Genomic DNA, 22482 nt, shown 5'->3' with positions numbered 1-22482 from the left:
TCTATGCCCAGAAATAACCCCTGGTGGGTTCCGGGGACCATATGGGATGCTGGGATTCGAACCACCATCCTTCTTCATGCAAGGCAAACGCCTTGCCATTGTGCTATCTCTCCAGCTCTCTTTTTTTTAATTTTCATATCAAAACTGGCTTGTATTTTTTCTTTGAGTTTATATAGCTTTCCTCATATGATATTCTGCTCCTATGGCTAGTTATCATGTTCTTAAGCTCCTTCAGTTCTATTTGTATTTAATATCGCATCTTCTGAAACAGTTCTTTGAGTGGTTAAATTTCTAGTATTGATTGCTTAATTTCTCAGGAGAGCCAGTACGTTGAGTGTTGGGTTTAGGTCCTCATCTTCTAGGTTCAAGCACTTTGATGGACTTTCAGACTTGCTAGATTTCTGTCCCTATTAACAACTGCAGTTGAGCTTTTTAATTTTTCTCATTGTTCAAGTTTCTATTTGTTTGTTTATTTTATTTAATTTTTTGTGGTGACATAAATGGGCATGTTCAGTAATATAAGCACCTGGCTCTGCACTTAAAATTACTCCTGGCAGTTTACTGGACCATATGAGATGTAGAAGATCAAATCTTGGTCAGACACGTGCAAGGAAAACCCCCTGCCTGCTCTTCTATTGCTCCGGGCCCAGTTCGACAAGTTTTGAAGATGTTTATGGTGGAGTTTTAGATTCCTAATTACTTGAAAACTGAGTTGTTAATTTGTTTATAACAAATGTTTATTAATTATACACCTGTTTTTTCCAGTATTTTCTTTACCATGCAGTGTTATTAGTGTATACCAGGAAAATTGCCAGCAAGTCTTGTTGATTTAACTTACTTTTATACTCTCTCAGACATAAGAGTGTCAATTCCTGCCTGCCCCAATAGGAGATGTGTGTACCATTGCTTTCATTTACATTTTTAAGTGTCTTTGGTTTTTGGCCCACACCTAATGAGTTTACTTCTGTTTGTGCTCTAGGAATTATATGAGGTACAATGATTGAATTGCAGCCAGACAGAGAAAAGGCAAACATTTTATCTCCTATAGTATCTCTCACACTAATTTTTCCTATGCTATTCTCCTGTATGTATTTTTAATGAATCAATATTTTTATTTATGTGTATTAGTGTTAACCTGGACTCATGGGAGAAAATAAATGGCTAGTTTCAGTACAGATAATCTTGTATAGGAATGAGAGGATAAAATACTAATGTTTCTTTATCAGTCATACCTATATACACCCTCCCCACACACACATACATCTTACTTTTATTCTTTTCTTCACTCAGATACAAGACATTGCAATAGGGGCTGTATAGTCCAAATATGAACAAAAAATATCAAAACTGCACAAATAACTAATATAGGTAACATCATCTTTCTACCTTTAAGGTGGGCAGACAATATATTAGAAACTAAACAGATATATATTAAATGAATAGTAAAATTGTGTTGCTAGTATGTGTTACACCTCTTTAACATCATAATCCTAGTAAATGTTACATAACTGTAAACATCCTAATTCACTTTCAGGAATTGCCTATCTTAAAAAATTCAGCTAATTATATTTCAGGTATCTATTAATTTATCTTGAATAGTTTCTTCACATAATTACCAAGTAATATTTTTATTATTTTATGTCTGCTATATGAACATCTATATAAATTACCCTGTTGGAGTGAGATCCCAATATGTAGAAGTCATTGGGGAGGTTGGAACTCAGGGAAGAAATGTACTCACAAACAACACCCACCAGCCACTTTGGGAGAGTAACTGATTTTATTGTAAGTGGAAAATGTATATATATATATATTAAGGGAGAGTAAGAATAGTGTGTGGACTCTGGGTCAGCCAATCAAGTAGAAAGTGAGAAGGGATCAAACAGGGTGTATGCTTCTTTTTTTAGGGAAGACAATGTAAGGGGATTAGGGAAAACAGGGTAGGTAGTTAATTTTTTAAAATAGGGTGTGTGCTTAAAGTGATTAGCTACAAAGGTCCTGTTATGCACATGCATCAAATACAAATACAGCAACATATATGAGGTAGATATTAATAAAATCACTTTATAGATGAGTCAAAAATATTTGGCTCAGAGAAGGTATGTAACCTACCTTCAGATCATAGTACAAAAACTTTGGGCCAAGAACAAGCCCATGTGTGCCAGCCTATTATATCTGTATCTTTCTGTTTTAAAATAGGCATTGCAAGTGAAAAAAGGATAAGAAAAATCATGTTGACTCCATAAAGCTATTTTCTTCATATTTTTATTCATGAAGATTCTGAGATTTCTATAAAATATTTTTCTGAGACTCATGATATGGATTTTATTTTTAAATAATTCATTTAATGATTTTTTTACTTAAAATTAAAAACGGTCACTCTTCAATAAATGAGATTTTAATGAGGCATCAGTGTCATTCCTCATAATGAAGCTTCAAAAAATTGTCGTCCAACTGGTGAATCTATTTGCTGCCAAAATGAACAATTCTGGGTTCGGAGTGCTAGCACAGCCATTGGGAGTTTGCCTTGCTCACAGCTGACCCAATATGGACACAGGTTCGATCACCAGCATCCCATATGGTCCTCCAAGCCAGGAGCAATTTCTGAACAGAGCCAGGAGCAACCCATCAGCTCCACTGGGTGTGCCCCCCAAAAATATTAATATTAACAATTCCAACAAGAGTATCTAGGCTGATATTTGCTCTCTTGGATCATTTGAGTCATCACGAATAAATTTCACTGAAAGTGTACAAAGTTTTGCAAGCAGTCTACCATAATTAGTTCAGTATTTTTGAAACATATTTGAACATTAACCATGGTGAGAAATACATTTAGAGTGTAACTTGTAAGGTGTTCTGATTTTTAACTTAATATAATTTCTTTTATATAGATGTATATATTACAGTCTACATTTGTTGCATACACATCCTTTCACTCTGTATAATTGCAAATCACCAGTGTCATTTAATGACACTATAATATGTTTGATCAGCATCTTTGAACCATACTGCCTTAACTATTAGACTTAAATAATATGTGCAGTAAGTTCATAACAAAAATTGTCCCTTTTTCTCATGGCACAGAAATAATAGATACTATAGTGTGATATGAAATATTTTGTTTGAATTGCAAAGGAAATAGATCAAAAGCATAAATTTCATGACTGCAGAAATAAGCATTACCTATAGTTGGGCCTGATAATTGCCTGGTGAAATAGTTTAAATTCTATATTAGTATATGAAAGAAAATATCAGAAGAAAAAAATGAATTTCAGTAGATATTTACTTTTTTGGGAAAATAGTGTGTTAAAAAATCATAAATTAAAATCAGACAACAAAAATGTTTCTGTCGTGGAAGACAAATGTAATAGGTTAACCTTTTCCCCTGATCTTTTGTGTTTATTTCACAAATCTTAACAATAAAAAAAACCATTGTGGGATTAGCCATTAGAACTGCCTTAGGTGTCATAAAAATAGTAGCTATATTCATTTCTTATTTATAAAGAGACAAAGTAGTTCTAACCTGCATTCTCTAAAAAGCTTAAAGGATAATAGAAATTCTAACTTTGTATAGTCAGTATTGGAGCAGGATTTGTGAAACTATTTTGACCTTAATTTCAGATTTTCAGGGTTGGAAAAAATTACAGCAGTTAGAATATATGCCTGGATACAATTTGGTTCCTAAATATCAATGTTTGTGATTCTGAAGCCTCCAGCACCGCCAGGGCAGCCTGGGTATCACTAGCACCACAAGGCCAAGCAAAAATCACATCCTTAGCCTGCAGTACTAATTTCAGACTCCTGTCTGAGCCTTGTACCTTTCTATTGAACTGCCTGCCTGGTGTGACTCAAAATCACCAATGTGAACCCACACCACTTGAGCATCACCTGGGAATCCTTCTATATCCCTGATAGATCATTTGAGACTTGTGCAGCTTATCTAAAAGCATCTGAGCTGGATATTGATGAATTATTGGGATTTGAATATGAAATCTATTTATTTTTGTGAGCCATAAAATAATTCACTATTAACTTCATTCCATAACCTGTGAGTACAATTTTATGATTTGATTTGAAGAATTCTGCCAGTCAAAAGTCTTAATAAATCAGGACAGCATATTCCTATAGGTCCTCAGAGCTATCTAGGGTATCTCAAGGGATGAATGTCTACTATCAGACTCTCAGTCTGTCAAAGGCATGCTTCTTTATATTTGATCTGTGAAATAATAGCTTTGAGGCTGTTACTTTCTTTTTCCTATGTTTCAGTTACTATCACTTTTTTCTTTCTTTTTTGTTTATTTTTATTTATTGTTTGTTTGTTTTGGTGCCACACCAGGTGACAGTCAGGGGCTACTCCTGGCTATGTGCTCAGAAATCACTCATGGCTTGACAGACCATATGGGCCTCCGAGGGATCGAACTACAGTCTGTCCTTGGTCAGCTGTGTGCAAGGCAAACACCCTACCACTGTGCCATTGCTCTGGCCCTAATTATCACTTTTTTCTTATAAAAATAAATGTTAATTGTCATCAGTTTCTTTTTATTTATTTTATTTTATTTATTTATTTTGTTTTTTTGGGCCACACCTGTTTGATGCTCAGGGGTTACTCCTGGCTAAGCGCTCAGAAATTGCCCCTGGCTTGAGGGGACCATATGGGACGCCAGGGGAACGAACCGAGGTCTTCCCTTGGCTAGTGCTTGCAAGGCAGACACCTTACCTCTAGCGCCACCTCGGCGGCCCTGAACTTCGTTTTTATATTAAACATATTTATCTGGATATAAGATAGTTAATTCTCACCAAAATTATGGCTTAAATGACACAGCTTCAAGTGTTAAGTAGATAGTTAGCTATAGATAGATTCAAATCATGGATAAGATAATATATGAGACAAGGTCAGAGCTATTGAAGGGATACCATAAATTTAAGGAAAAAATGCTCTTTTCTTGAATTATAAATAAAAACAAGATAAAATTATGTAGGACTAAAATTAATGCATTTGTTTGAATTTCAAATTTGATTTTTTGATAGGGAAGCTAGTGTTATTGAAGAAATAGGTTATAGAACAAGTTCTTTCATTCTAAGAAGATTAATGCAATTCCTCATAGGTAAAGGAGTCTCAAAATACATTTAAGATACATACATAATAATAATGTCAAATATTAAATCCTTCTTTTATATGAAAATAGATTACTTGTTTGTGATGTTTATTTTATTAATAATTTCCATGGATGAGAGGCTCATAATTACAGAATATTCTTTCCAAAGGCATTTGCTTTATACACCAAAATATCTTAAATGTCAACTTCAATATTTTGAGTGCATTGCCTTAAAAATCTATTTTTGGGGTAGATATATAGAAAAAGAAGTAAGGTCTTGGCCCTATATGTGCCATATGCAGGCTTGATCCCTTAAGGTCTATTTCTTACAAGAAGCACAGAACCAGTAGTATCCTGGGAGCCCCCCTGAATATGACTACTTCCAGTAAATAAAAATAATAATAAAATATATTTTAGAATTTGTATGAACAAAATAATTGTTTTAAGAAGGAAGATATAAAAGAAACATATACAGAAAAAAATTGGGGGGTTTATACATGCAGTGTTTAACTACTATGGAATTTAAATTCATCCTTCATGTATGGAAATGAAGAAGTGCCTAGATTATTTAGATGCAAATACCTATATCTAAGCATTTAATAATATTATGATCTATTTTTTTGGTTATTTTCATTAGTGTGTTGGACCCCTTTGAGGGCTGAAGCTCTATGCATAGCTCTATGCATTGCTCTGTGTGTGTTTGTTTGTTTGTGTGTGTGAGAGAGAGACAGAGACACAGAGAGACAGAGAGAGACAGAGACAGAAAAATAGGTCACGTGTAAGAGAAGAACCAATCTCCTGTACTGTCATTCCAGTACTACTTTATATATACACCATATGATATGGGTCCACATCCAATGGTGCTAAAGTACCATTCCAGTATGAGTCTGGGAACTGGGAACCATGTGGCACGCCATTGAGCAGACATAAGTCAGGGTCAGTTGCCTTTGCTAATATATTTTAATGTGTTAGGTAGTCTTTTATTTAATATTTCTGAACTTGCAGTATTAAAAATTAACTAGTATTACACTAGTGAGCCACTAAAATGTTTTTAAGAATACAAATATTTGGGACCAGAGCGATAGCACAGTACTGGATGTTTTCCTTTCACACTACTGATACAGGATGGACCTCCATTCAATCCCCGACATCCCATATGGTCCCCAAAGCCAGGAGCGATTTCTGAGCTTATAGCCAGAAGTAGTAACCCTTGAGCATCACTGGGTATGGCCATAAAACAAAAACAAACAGACAAAAAAAACAAATAAAATTACAAATATTTAATATAGTCACATAATAACCTATTACTATTAATTATTACAAACCAAGATGTTTGGGGATGGATAGATTTGTAACTATTTCAAATATATCTTCAAATAAACTTAACATGAGAAGCAAGCAAAAGCATATATATAGATATAGATACATATATCTATGTATATATGTGGATGTGTGTGTAAAACAAACAGAATTTCAAAGTAGAAGTTTGTGAAAATTTAGTAGTTTTACAAGAAAGTTTTAGGAAAATATAGGTACTTTTTTCATCGTAAACTTTATACAATTATCCAAATAAAATCAAATCACAAGTACTTTAGCTTTCTTTTAATTTAAAGTTGTTATAGTAAACTTCATTAATGTAAAGACCTAATTTATTATAGTCATGATCTACTTGGGACATATTTGGATCAGGATTTTCTAAATTATCATTGATTGCATTAATGAAATAATTAAAAACTTTAGAGAATAATCTCTTCTGCTAATTGTTTTTCTTGATAACAACTGAAATCTTTTTGAAGTAATAAGCAGTCTATATGAAGCTTGGTGTTCTTTATATGAGCATATCTATGACAAAACAATCAATTTTAATCAAAATCTTACTCAGACTTATGAAGATCTTAAAAGTTTTAGGAATAAGACATATTACATTTGATGTCTTTTGGATTCATTTTTGTCGATGTCATAGAAAAATATTTTAACTAATCTTTATGTTACCATATTAACTGTCTCTTACAGACTTAAGAAAGGTATATTCTGGGCCAAATAGATAGTACAGCAGACAAGGTATTGTTGAACACGGCTCTACATTTGATACACAATACCTACCATGAGTAATATTGGAGCTCAGAGTAGCTGTGAACACCTCAAAAATTCTTTATATTCTGCACTTTAACTAAATTTATTTTGTTAATACCACTTTTTTGCTGAGTATTTTCTACAGATTTTTATCAAACATTTTCTAGAGCCAATGGATGAACTGATTTATTTTTGTTGTTTTTTTGTGAGTTCCAGAGGAACTTAAGTCCTTCAACCTCAAATTTCTGCCACTTTAAAAATATGTCGTCTAGTATATAGAAAACATAAATATAGTATAGTATAAAAATCTATTAATTATTTCCCCATAATCAAATATGAATCACTTACATTCTGAATTTCACCACTTGTTCTAAAATGGACATATTCATTCACAGTCATATTTATTGTACACTCAAATGTTAATGAGACTGAATATTTATATTATGTTATGAAAATATTTCTAAATATTTATACAATTTTAGTTATATGTTAAATGTTTCTTTATATAGCTTTTAAGATATGCAAATAAAGTTCTGAGCTTTAAATTTTGCTTTGTACTGCTGAACTGTTTCTTTGACCCTGACACTATTCTCAAACTGAATTACATGGTTCAGATCTTTAACTCTGTTACAAACAGTATTAATTTTGAAATTTTAATGACTAGGAAATAACAAAGGAAGCAATAAAAGGAATACTTGATTAAAATCCACATTTGTGTGTATCCTATATTTATTACTTCATTTCAGCAGATGTTCAAGTTATGATTAGTTAAGTAAAAGTTATTTCAGTAGCTTTATTTTTTTATAAAATACCTTATTTAAATTCATCTCTCTTTTTCTTATTTTTGAAATACCAAGGTAAAATATTCCTCTTCAATATATTTTAGGTGTAATTAGTAACTGTCTGACATTTCATATCTAGCTGGGAAGCATTTTTGAGGTGGGTTATTAAAACATACTACTATAAAGCAGTATATTTTCTGTCTTTGTGGTTTCCTTCAAGCAGTTGCAGTGAATTTTTTTCTTCTATTATTTTTATAGGCTTTTTTTTGTAAACTCAACAGTTTAGAGTCCTATGAATTTAATATAGCTCTCAATTTTGTGAATTATCCAGGAAGCTTTTCTAGTTTGTATTAAGTGTTCTGTGACTTCATAAACTAGAATATCTTCACAGGCATTTTTGAGTTGACCAAGATGGCACTCCATGTTATACTTTATTTTCTAGGTCAGTTACAGGTTGACTGAATTGTAAAAATTGATTTCTAACAGGAAGAAAGGATGAATCCCACTGTGTAAATACTTCCCAAGACCGTACTATGACTAGTTTGCTAAAGTCCCATTACCTTATATAAGCAACTATATTAAACCTTTATTCAAGGACAAAGATAAGCACTCTACTATATTCTTCCCAATTGTGGGGCAGCAAAATATCACTTTTCAGAAATTAATATAGTAATAAAAATAACTTAGAAGCTACTATGATGTCAATCATTGTATTTTGTCTAAATTTATAACAATATTTAAATTTTAGTTTACTGGTAATACAACTGAGAAAATGATTCTGAACTTAAGTACTTGCTTAGAAAAATATTAACTTTGTTAAACATAACAAGGTAGATTATTTTCTATTTTAATTCAAGAAATACCTAGGTTCTTTTATGTTCAAAGAAGAATTTTGAATGACTTTTAAATAAATGTTTCTGTTTATTAAACTGTCTTGAAGTTCATAGTTGAACAATTTCCTAAAGTTTAAAGTTTACTAATTGCAATTAACTTACATAAATTTGCTACATAGAGTGAATTTTATGCTTATAAAAATAAAATTTATATGAAATTACTTAATTCATAAGAGATTTATCATATTAATTACTCATTTGTGAATTTGTGATTTTTATGATAATATTGATAGTGTGGTTGTTCATATTGACTCCTATATAGGTATATAGAATAGTTTTTATTAGATTAAAATGAACCTGAACATAATATGTATATAGAATTCACATATATAGACATTTCATAATAAAATACTCCAAACTAGTACAGATTAATAAAATTCTTTCTATATGCTTCTTGTTTAGAAAATTTCAATTACTTTGATTCAATCACTGTACCTTGCAGAAATTATTATTTCATAGTTTTTTGTTTTGTTTTATTAATTTTTATTTTGACCATATTGGCTTACATATCTTTCACTGTAGTATTTTAGGTATATATTAACATTGTATCAGGGGAATAACTTTCACCAAATTTGTCCTCTCCCCACCCCCGTTCACTTCCTGCAACCCATATCCTCCACCATCACCCCCGGGCTGCTAGAGTAGGTGGACCCCTCTGTGTCTAGCTTACTATTAGTGATCATATATCTGTTTGGTCCTGGTACCCTCCCTTGTTGCCCCCTCTATTTGAGAGGTGGAGCTAGATAGTTCGAGTTATGTGGTTTTGTTTGAAGGAAAGAAAAGCAATAGAATGGGGTAAAAAGAAAAATCAAATAAGCTGAAAATGGGCAGAGTCTTAGAGGCTTTCAACCTCAGTTAGAGAGAGGACAGGAAAAAGGTAATTGAAACACTGCAACAATACAGAAAGAAATATCAAATAAAATATCCAGTGAGCACTACAGCAATAAAGATAAGCACCACACAATAGTCTTGGTCCTGAAATCAAACCATGCCCGAGTGCAAAAAGAAAAAGATAAAATATAATAAAGTAAAGTAAAATAAAATAAAATGAAATTGGATACATCAACTTCAATATCTACACCAAAAGTTTTTTTAGAGATAATTTAACATTTGTTTTCTTGTATTCTATATAAGAAAATGTCTTCTGGGTTTGTTCTTCATACCTATGTATCTCTTAACATTTCTGTATCTCTGCCTTTATTTTTCTCTGAATAAATCGATGATCTTGAACATGTATTATTTCTCTCCTTCATGTCCAAAAATTCTAAGTAAATATCGTACCTGAGTTTGCTACTGAGCACACTATAGAACCCCTGAGCCCAACCAGGAGAGATACCTGTGCACTAAGGCAGTAATAAGCACTAAGAATCTCCAGTTATGAAAAAATAAAAGACAGGAAAGGAAAAAGGGAGAGAAGAAGGGGGAGGAAAGAAAAAGAAAGATAAAAGAAAATGCAAAACTAGTAAGTCATCAAATAAATCAGTGTAAATATAGTTGAACTGGAAAATATTAGTCATGATAGTTGTCTCTATGAACTTAAATTGAAATTTTATATTTTATCACTGAAATCTTAGAGTCCTTGAATAATTTTTGAACACTGAAGTAATGTTGAATTTTATTTAAGGATATGATGATGTTAGTTATATACAGAATGAGATAGTGAAATAATATTAATCAAAAACATATAACATTAATTTGAGAAAGGTATTGCATCACAGAAAAACATTTTGGGCCACCACTGTCATAATTGGTAGTGTGGGAGGATAAAAATAGTATCAATTTTGTTTCATTTCTAGTTTTTTCTTCTTCTAAGGTATTGTAAGAATAAGATTGATGGAACAGAATGGTAGAGTTTTAATTATGTGTCATCAAAAACAAACAAATAAATAATAAGACTGATGATGTAATTAGGAGAGAATTAAAGATCCCAAAACAAAGTTGTTTTTTGGAAAGGGCAGAGTCACACCCAGCAGTGCTAAAAGATTATTCCTGGCTCTGAGCTCAGAAATCAGTCCTGGCAGGAGCCTGGCAGACTCCAGGGGCTATATGGAATTTGAGAATCCAACCACCGTCAGTCTTGGGTTGGCTATGTGCATTCTGATCATCTATCTTGAAAAAAAAAATCATAGCGTCAGTAGTCATAAATAAATGTTGATAAGTCTAATGATAAAACACTAATTAGTAAATTAAAAAATAATAAACTATTGAATAATGTAACATTTATGAATAAATATCAGATATTAGGCTAAGATTGACAAATAAAATAGCAAACATTTACATAAATATTATATAAATTTCAACTTATATAATATCAAAACTCAATAAAAACTACAGGTAAAAGGAAGGATAAAAATACGTTCAGGACTGGATGGAGAAATAGTTCAATGGATATTGCACTCCTGTAGCACTTGACCATCAATAGTTTCATCCAATGGGTAGAATGGCCAACCAAATTTTGATAATAAGAACCCCTTTATGGGTCTGCTAAACTCCTCAAACTTATTCCTGAGTGTAAAGTCAGGAGTAAATCCTGAGCATTGCCAGGTATATCTAAAATAAATAAAAAGTTAAGATTAATTATTTTTGTGATTTTGTTAATGCAATGAAGCTTTACAATAATGTGGATGATATGGATGTTGTGAATGAAATCCAAGCATGATTATTGATCATAAAATCTAGTCTTAAATTTTATTTATGTGGTGTTTTGCTGCCAGTGCTTATTACTAGAGACATAGAAACATCATCAATTAGTGTTGTTTTTTACATCGATACTCAACATCTAGTTCTAAGCTTTAACAAGTTGCAGGGTATGTAGAGCAATAGGTAGGATATTCACCAGACTACTGGATCACAAAAATTCAGTAAAACAAAGTGGGAGGGAAAAATGAGGAAGCTCTCATCTGGAGAAATGGTGAAGCTTGGTAAGTGAAGGTCAATTAGGTGCATTTGCAGATATATACAGAAAGTGTAATTAAATGTTGAAAATCATGTTTTTATGAAAGAAAATCATTGTATTTATGTATTAGTATTTAGATAAATATAAACATTGAAGCATAAATTTTCAAAAGCATTCATTTTATTAGTTTAGTACACAAAAATGTCTGGAAAAATACAAGATAGGCCTAACATAATAATTTATTTATGTTAAATATAAATTCAATTATAAATATATTTATATTTACAATATAATATATAAACTATATATAATAATATAATAAAATATACTTATAATTAAATATATAAAAATAATGTAAAGTGAATTAAGATTATTTGTTCAGTAAATCAAAAGTAAAGTTAACATATCTAATGTAGTATTTTCACAAATGTATTACATTTTTTGCCAATAAATAAGTTATTTTATTTTATTTGGGGGGAAATAGATGAAAATGCTTCCTTAGTTTTAAGAGTCTAATTTAACTTCAATTATTTTAATAGGTAGAAGAGTCATTACAAGAGCTAATATGAATGTATTGCATGCAACCACCAATAATGTCATTCATGTTCTTATCTTGTTTCCCATATATTTATAAGAATAGTTCCTAAGCAATGCTATGCATAGATTAAAGCTGTCTCAATATTGTTTTAAAAAATTTTAATATGCTGTGATAAAGTCTTTCAACGTACATTTTGGCTTAACTATAATATATCTATGCCTTTAAGCTATAATATTGAAGATACTTTTATCCACAATTTCACATTCTATACTTCCTTAAATCTTTGCTGTATGTAGTTTAAGAGATATAAAATATCACAAATTTGAATCATTTGTACTCGTGTACAGAACACAAAACAGACATTTGTTATAAACAATTATATAATTAAGTGGGCATCTTATCATTGAATCAATACTTAATAAGAACAAACTTAGAAATATAACATCAATGGGCTCAAGCAAAATGTAGCCTGTTGAAGAGTTGAGTAAGGATAGAGCAGCTACAAAATTAGCATTTCCATGTAAAATGCATAGTTGGTTCTTTGAATTTAGCAATTATGATTCCAAAAGAAAAATATAAACAAAACAATATAAAGTTAGAACTTAACGACTGTGCAAAGTGCAATACAATAAAATTGATCAGCTTCAGAAATTTACCCAACACTTTAAAATTTTCTTCATAAAGCATAGATTAACTCTGCACCAGGGGAAAAATTCTGACAAAGATATGCAGCCACTTTAGTTTAAATAATCTTTTGACTAGTTTTTCTGTGCTTGGCCATAATTCTTTTTAGTTTTATTAAAACATAGTATTTAGGGTGTCTTACAGTAGTAAGTCAATTTCTTTGTATTCAGCCATAATCAGCTTGATCCCTGCTAAACACCATTCTCTCAGTGTACAAGGAATTATCCCTGAGCACAGAACTCTGTATATAGCACTGAGAACTGCTAGGTGTGTCCACTCCCAAAAATAGTACTGCTAATAACTATAGGGTCTGTGTTTAAAACACAACCCTGAAATAGAATTTAAGTTTATGTTCTTACAACCCACAAAATTTGTCAATAGAATCACTGACATTCCTTTAGAAAGTTTCCTACTGCCCTTTTACAGTTTAGCCTCAGCCTCCCAGCACTGTGTGCAAATGCTAAAGTCTTAAAAGACTATGAGTAATTTTGCCTATTCTTGATATTCATATAAATAACAATGCTTACACAACTTAAAAAAGTTTAATGGAAACAAAATATTTTACACCACAGATCTAGTAATTACCTATAAATGCAGTGCATCTTTTAAGACCTATTAGCTCTTAGTTTATTTGATGGCATATTGTACCTCAATTAAAGATGTAACAACTAATTTATATTTTTAAAATCTATACTAATTGGAAATATGTGTGAATATATTATAACTTACATGACTCTTTGGAACAAGAAGTCCCAAGAAACTATTGAATATTTCATTTAACATGAAATGTTTATATGAAATCACTGGTTGTATATATATATAACAGGGATATATATATATATATATATGTATGTATGTATATATGTAATATACATATATATGCCTGAATTTCCCCCTCTGGACACTCTTTTCAAAGATTTATCTTTATGATAGTTTAAATTTTCTACCTCCTACATTTTTACTTTATTTGCCTACACAAATTAAAAGGTAAAAATAAAATTCTAATAGCTATTGGCACTTTTATACAATGGACATAGAAATCCGGTGCTTAAATAAAACCTTAATTATCAGGGGACAGTGAAATCCCCTGCTAATTATACTATACTTCCATATATTTCCAGCCATCCTATCTTCCATTTTATTAATTTATTTTATTATTTTATTTGGGTGAGGCAATGGGACATACTTGGAACTGTTTAGGATGGGCTTTGGCGACCATAAGGGGTTCCCAGGGATTGGCCAGCCAGGATTAGCCATATGCAAGGCAAGTCCCCTACCAGTTGTACAGTCACTTTATTCCCTAAAGTATGTTTCAATTCTAATTTTTAATAAAGCAAGTAATATCTCAAGGAGTAAAAAATATTCTAAATTTACCAAAGTTCCATGAGTAATGTTTGCTTATTTCAAAATGTTCTACAAGTGGCAGTGAACAAGAGTGTTAAGTGGGCATCTTATCATTGAATCAATACTTAATAAAAACAAACTTAGAAATATAAGATCAATTGCATTATCCAAAGAAATAATTTTGGGGTTTAAGTAAATAGCAGAGCAAGTACAGCGCTAGCCTGCAAATAAGTGACCCTGGTTCCATCTCCCACATACAAACACTGCCTAAAGTGATTCCTGAGTGCAGAGCCAGAGCCAGGACTAACCCCTGAATGTTGGTATGTATGGCCTCTAAGAAAAAGCAAACAAACAAAAGAAATATTTTAATGGAATTGTTGCTGGGATAACTGTATATTCAGAAGCAAATAGAAGAATCCTTACTTAGGCCTTATTTGAAGATAAATTATCAAGAATCTCAGAACTTAATACCATAGGTAAGACTGAAAAATGTGTAGGATAATTCAAAGAGGTCATTAATAATGATCTTTAACTTGCTAACCGTTTCTTACAAATAACATCAAAAGCACAAAAATAAGAGAAAGATAAATTAGATTTTAACTTTTTAATAATTTGAATCAAAGAACACTTAAGATATTTAATACAATTGGATATAATATTTTTAATCATAGTATCTGATAAAACATTAGTGTCCATAATTAAGAAAAACCTGCAATTGAACAAAAAGGCAGAAAAAATTATAAAAGGAGCAAATCAATTAAACAGATATTTTTCAAAATAATACATAAAAATTAATAACAAGTTTATGAAAAAGTTTTCAAAATCAGAGGCCAGAAAATAAAAACAATGAATATATATAAAACAATGAATACATAGTGATATAAATATATGTGTGTTTATATATACAGTTATATACATAAAATTTCCAGATGCTTAGGTTATAATGACAGATTCCCAGTCATTCTAAAAATGACTATTGTTATAGAGAATTGCTGTTTAAATCAATAGATGATATGTTTTAATTTAAATAGCCTTTGAGACACATCCATCCCATATTTGTTCATTAAAGAACTCAATAATCAAATACAGGCTATTGAGTCATGCTGGGAATATTGGCAGATCCAACTAGACTCTTAAAAATATAATTAAACATTTTAAAACATAAATGATAAGGAATAAAATATATAAAAGATTTATTAAATCATTACTATAATCCAGTTTATTAATAAATAATTTATAAGATAAAAACTAAAATAATTTTATTAGTTAATTAATGTATATATTTTAATTAAATTTTTCTGAGTGAGAAACAAAATTTATTCATTGTTTGCAGAGAAATATTACTGTAACCTTTAGTGCTATTTTTCTACAGGACTGAAATCTGTAATTTAAAATGTGTCTCACAGAGTCTAAGCCTTAATTATTTGTAAATAGCAAAGTCAAGTAGAGGAACAATAGTCAGGATAATTAAAAAATGATAAGTTAAGCCTGTAATATACTACCCTAATATGACACTAAGGCCGGACTGCTAGTTTTTGCATTTTTTTTTACCAATTTAAATATTGTCTCATTGTATAATTAATGTAATTTTTAAACTAATGTAATATTAAAATTAACATAATATTTAAAGGGAAGACAATAGGGAAATAGGGAAATTAATGGACAACAAATTAAGCCATTTTTTATTGTTGGAAATATTTTTAGTCTCAAAATACTATGCACTTCTTATATAACTAAATTATATAATAAAAGTGCAACTATACTTTCAGAAAAGGAATAGTTGGCATATATCAGAGGTAACATGCAAATAAACATGCAAATAAACTAAGCTCATTAGTAATCTATAACTTGCCTATCAGATTCATAATATTTTTTCTTCTCAAACGAAAAATTTCAATGAGAGTTTTGTCACTGTCTTGGTTCAGATGTTTCCAGGGAACTATTAGTAATATAAATGACTTCTATTTTTGTGGAGAAATTTTGAAAATCAGTTTATAATAAAGAGAAAGGGTATGGTGCTAGTATATTCATGAGGCCAGAGAGGCAGTGCAGTGGGCAGTGTACTCACTTGCTTGTTTGTTTGCTTGCTTCCTGGCACAATAATTTTAATTCCCAGCAACCCACAGTTTCCCTTGATTATTTCTAGGAGTGAGCCCTCAGCTTAGAGCAGAAATAAATCTTGAGCATTTTAAGGTACTGCATTAAAAGAAGTATTTTATTAAAAATAAAAATAAAATAAAATTCAGGGCTGGAGCAATAGTACAGTAATAGGGCATTTGCCTTGCATGTAGCTGACCCAGGACGGACCTTGGTTAGATCCCTGGTGTCCCGTATTGTCCCTTGAGACAGGAACTATTTCTGGGCACGTAGCCAGAAAAAAACCCTGATTATTACCGGGTGTGGCCTGAAAAACAAACAAAAAATGAAAGTGATAAACATAGTGGCATGAGGTACCAACCATTATGTATTGAGAAAAATAGTTTGTTATGAGCAGAATGATATTAAATATTCACTTTTACCTACAATTGCTGAGCTCAGGTGAACCTCAGAAAACATTTCAATACAACTTAGAGATAGACTGTCAAATAATCAAAGTATTCTGATAAGAAAAGCTCTGATAAAAATCTATAATCCGTTTTGTTTTATTTATTCATTTTTTTATTTTGGGGGGCTATGCCAAACCAGAATTCATATTTTGTGGTGTCATAGATTGCAGACACCAATAATCAATATCAAAACCAATAATCATATATATTTAAACTAATGTTTAAAATGTTTAATATGCTAAGTAATGCTATCAATCATACTAATATAATCCATTCTACTAATGAGGCTATGCTTATTTAAAAATTTTAGATGCCATAGCACATTTTTTGCATATTTGCAACTATACATTCAAGTTTTTAACATGTACAATTCTCAAGTTTTTCCAATTACTCTTTATTTTTGATATTTGTATACATAACTCAACAATAATAATATATTCAGTTTCATAAATTAAACTTATCCATGTATGTATAGTATATTCTCTGCATTTTAAACAAAATTTAATAAATATTCTGGGTATTTATACAAATATAAATATTTTTAATTTGAATAGAATAAATATTTGAAATAGAATAAAGCAAAATTAGTGGTTGCGGACATAATTAAAGATTAAGACTAATTAAATAAGATTGAATTAATTAAAATGTATATAAATTAAAATTAAGCATTAATCTTAATGAGTATTGAATATCATCACTTGAAATAGAATGAATATGTTAACATTATCTGCTGAAATCTTACCATCTTGTTCTAAGATTATAATGTCAGTTAAATGTTTAGCTAAGATAACAAATGTTATTCAGAAAAGAATTGAAGTCATATCAAGCACTGTTTAGGATCAAACTGGGATTTAAAAAATGAATCAAATTAAATGGGGATATCCACAGTAGATACACAACAAACAACATGGAAGTGAAAATCTATTAGTATGTAAGAAAATAAAAAATAAAATAAAGATCAGATATGTTTTAACAAGTGCTTTTGTGCAGGTGGTAAGGATTTGATCCCTGACACCACATAGTCCCCAATCAATATTATAGCAGTCCCTGAGCATTACCACATATTTCCTCTCAAATAAAAGCAAAAAATCATAAAATACAGGCTCATCTTGAGATCAAGAAGAATCAGAAAGGGACGGAGCAATAGCACAGTGATAGGGCACATATGCATCCCATTCTGGATGGAACCCGTTTTTATTCCATGCATACCATATGGTCCCTTAAGCCAGGAGCGATTTCTGAGTGTAGAGTCACCTCCGGATGTGTCCCAAACCCCTTACTCCCCCAAAAAGAAGAATCAGAAGTTGTTTTTTCTTTTAAATATCATGCATAACATACCATACCATGAATTTATACCAATTTAAAAAAGAAATAAACTAAAATTTATTAGATAAACCAAAATATTTGATAAGATTAAACTATTTTAAAATCAAAACAAAATACTTAAATATTTTATAGGTCAGATATGACAAATCACTACTCAACATTATATGGCACAAATATAGTGGAAAGCTTTTTTCTGAATGAATAAAATCAATATTAAAATAAATTATGCATACAGGTTTAAGACAATAACTAAAAATAATTGAATGCTATTCAATAAACTTCAAAAATTAAGTGAAGAGCTAAAGCATTATTGAAAGAAATAAACATAAACATATAAAATTGTTTTGTGTTTATAGGTTAAAATGAATAATACCGTTAAAATGTCAAATTATTAAAAGTAATATGCAAATACAGTGTAATACCTACTGGAATATACTGGCATTTGTCACAGAAATTAAAAAAAAATATTTAGAGCTACAAAAGTATCATAATAGAAATCATAGTTTAAAAATTAAAATTTAAACTATAAGTTATAAAGCAAAAGTAAGTATGGAATGGTAAAATAGTGTGTAAAACACTGCAGATCCAATCACACATTTGATCACTAGTACTGTAGAGAAGACCTAGAGATCAATCAAGTGTTCCCTAACTGCAGAGCAAGGATTAAATCCTCAGAACTACTGAATGGGTCCATGTGCAAATGAGCAAACAAACAAATAAACAGAAAAATGGTCTAAAACACATGTCCTGGAGGGCTGCCTGTGTGTGTCTGTCTCCTGTCCTGTCACATGAAACTTGCTCTCTCAGAAGCTCATTCTAGGGCAGGAACGCCAAGGAACTGCTTCATAACATGAAAACCGGCTATAAGCAGTACTTTGCAGAAGCCAGGTCCCCTGTTTGTGAGGTCAGGCTGGGAAAATCTATGAAACTACGCCTGCCCAGTGGGGCGCGACTGTGAAAAGTTGTGAGTACTGCCTGTGTGTGTCAGTCTCATGTCCTGTCGGTGAAACTCTTGGGAGTGGGCTGAAAAGAGGCTCCAGAAGAGTACGGCCCCTCCGCTTCGCTATGTGGCAGTGCGCTCTTCCTAAGGAAAGAACACCATTGCAACAAGAAGAAAAAAATCACACTAAGAACTGTGCTGGATCACTGAAGCCCAGCATTTCTCTCCAGACTGTCTTCTCTGCTGCATGCTCAGGCCTAAGATTTGATCCTGTGAGAGGCTTCATCCACAGAGGACTCCCCTCCATTGGAGGTAAGTAGACTTACCCAGAAAGGGTGGAGCCAGAGGAGTGTGGCTATGTACATCATTTAGCCAATGAATACCACCACAAAATGTAGAAAAACCCACAATACAAGAGTGACAATGGGGGGGGCCGGGCGGTGGCGCTGGAGGTAAGGTGCCTGCCTTGCCTGCGCTAGCCTAGGACGGACCACGGTTCGATCCCCCGGCATCCCATATGGTCCCCCAAGAAGCCAGGAGCAACTTCTGAGCGCATAGCCAGGAGTAACCCCTGAGCGTCACAGGGTGTGGCCCAAAAAAAAAAAAAAAAAGAGTGACAATGGGGAAACAACGTAGGCCAGCATCAGACTTAGAGAATGAAGATGACATTTCTGATGACCAGATAATGACCAACCAACTAATCAACCTCTCAGATAAGGACCTTAGACAAGCAATATGGAAGATGCTCAAAGAACTCCAAGAAACCATGGATCGAGTTAAACAGAACACTAACAAGAACCAAGAAAATATGAAGACAGAAATCACAAAACTCCAAACTGAAATAACATGTCAGCTAACATGCCTGAAAAACCCAGTAATGAAGTGAATGACAAAATGGATAAGCTCTGGGACAGGGTAACAGAAGCTGAGAATAAAATTGGTGCTGTGGAAGATGAGATAAATAACAATTCCATACAACAGGAGAGATTGGAAAAAAAACTTAAAGCAAATAAACAGACAATGGAAAAATTAGTCAAAGAATGGGAACAGATAAAAATAGAAGTCTATGATAAGCTCAACAGAAACAATTTAAGAATCATTGGAGTCCCAGAGACCCAGGAAGAAAATTTCCAGGAAGAATCAACGGTCAAGAACATCATTAAAGAGAAAATTCCAGAGCTAAGGAATAAATGTGATCAAATCCTGCATGCTTGAAGAGTACCAACAAAAAGAGACCCCAGAAAAAATACCCCAAGAGACATCCTAGTCACAATGACGAATCCCACAGATAGAGACAGAATTCTGAAAACAGCAAGATCAAAAAGGGAAATTACATACAAGGGAGCATCCTTGAGATTTACAGTAGACCTATCACCAGAAACACTCAAGGCCAGAAAGCAGTGGTGGGATATTGTGACAAGACTGAATGAAATGAATGCTTCAACTAGAATACTGTACCCAGCAAAACTCACTTTCCGGTTTGACGGAAGAATACATGGTTTCACAGACAAAAAACAGCTCAGAAACTTTACAGACTCAAAACCAGTCTTAAGAGAAAAACTGAAAGACCTAATTTAAGACAAAACTAACCAAAAGACACACCACAGTTCATATAAAGATGGCATTAAATCCCAGGACAATTCTTTCTCTCAATGTCAAAGGACTAAATGCACCAGTTAAGAGACACAGAGTGGCTAAATGGATCAAAAAACTCAATCCAACCATCTTCTGCCTACAAAAAATGCACCTGAATAGTCAGAACAAACGTAGACTCAAAATAAAATGCTGGAGAAAAATTCTCTAAGCAAACAACACCCGTAAAAAAACTGGAGTGGTCATACTAATATCAGGTAATGCAAACTTTATACTCAGGAAGGTTGTAAGGGACAAAGATGGAAATTTTATATTAATCAAGGGGTATGTAGAGCAGGATGAAGAGGCTTACCTGAGTAGCTTAATGACACAGCTAATAGAACTAGAAAGTGCTCAACAAAAGGACCCAAAAATAGGGAGACAGAGGGAAATAACAAAGGTGAAAGCAGAAATCAACGAAGTGGAAACCCAAAAAACAATTAGAAAGATCAATGAAAGCAGAAGTTGGTTCTTTGAAAAAAATAACAAGATTGATAGACCACTGGCAAAAATAACAAAGAAAGAGAGAGAGAAACTTGATAACTCGTATTAGGAATGAAAAAGGAGAGATCACTACTAATATGGCAGAGATTCAAAGGATAATTAGAAACTAGTTTGAGAAACTCTATGCCACTAAAAATGAGAACCTGTAAGAAATGGATAAATTCTTTAAATCTTATAATTTTCCACGGTTGAAGGAAGAGGATGTAGCATATCTAAACACCCCCATCACTATTGATGAAATTAAAATGGTAAGCAAAAATCTGCTCAAAAACAAAAGCCCAGACCCAGATGGATTCACTAACGAATTCTTTCAAACTTTACAAGAAGAACTGCTACCAATTCTGGCAAGAATCTTTCATGAAATTAACAGAAAGAAACACTTCCAAATAGCTTTTATGAAGCCAACATCACCTTGCTACAAAAAAAGAAAATTACAGACCAATATCGCTGATGAATGCAGATGCAAAGATCCTCAACATATTCCTGGCAAATAGGATTCAGTGCCTTATTAAGAAGATTATCTACTATAATCAAGTAGGTTTCATCCCATGAATGCAAGGATGGTTTAACATCCATAAATCTATCAACATAATACACAACATCAACTACAAGAAAAATAAATCACATGATCATATCAATAGATGCAGAGAAAGCATTTGATAAGGTCCAACACCCATTCTTGATCAAAACTCTCAGCAAGATTGGAATGGAAGGAACCTTTCTCAATATAGTTAAGGCCATCTACCACAAGCCAGAGGCAAATATTGTCCTCCATGGAGAAAAATTGAAAGTCTTTCCTCTAAATTCTGGCACAAGACAAGGCTGTCCTCTCTCAACACTCCTATTCAACATAGCACTGGAAGTACTTGCTATAGCGATTAGGCAAGAAAAAGATATCAAGGGAATCCATATAGGAAAGGAAGAAGTGAAGCTCTCGTTGTTTGCAGATGACATGATACTCTACCTAGAAAACCCTAAAGTCTCTACGATAAAGCTTCTAGAAACAATAGAGTCATATAGCAAGGTGGCTGACAACAAATTTAACACACAAAAATCAATGGACTTTCTATACACCAATAGTAATAAGGAAGAAATGGACATTAAGAAAACAACCCCATTCAAAACAGTGCCACACAAACTCAAATATTTTGGAATCAACTTGACTAAAAATGTGAAGGACCTATACAAAGAAAACTATAAAACTCTGCATTGCAGCACTGTTTACCAT

At 32.1% G+C, this 22482-nt stretch overlaps 1 protein-coding gene across 1 annotated transcript in view; it reads left to right on the top strand.

Moving 5' to 3' along the window:
- The window catches only part of SGCZ (sarcoglycan zeta), a 1030117-nt gene that overhangs the window by 883472 nt on the left and 124163 nt on the right, over nucleotides 1-22482 (top strand). The gene's annotated exons all lie outside the window — the stretch shown is intronic.

Source organism: Suncus etruscus, chromosome 4 (genome assembly GCF_024139225.1).
Source record: "Suncus etruscus isolate mSunEtr1 chromosome 4, mSunEtr1.pri.cur, whole genome shotgun sequence".
Lineage (NCBI taxonomy): Eukaryota > Metazoa > Chordata > Mammalia > Eulipotyphla > Soricidae > Suncus > Suncus etruscus.
This window is presented reverse-complemented; position numbering and strand designations above follow the sequence as displayed.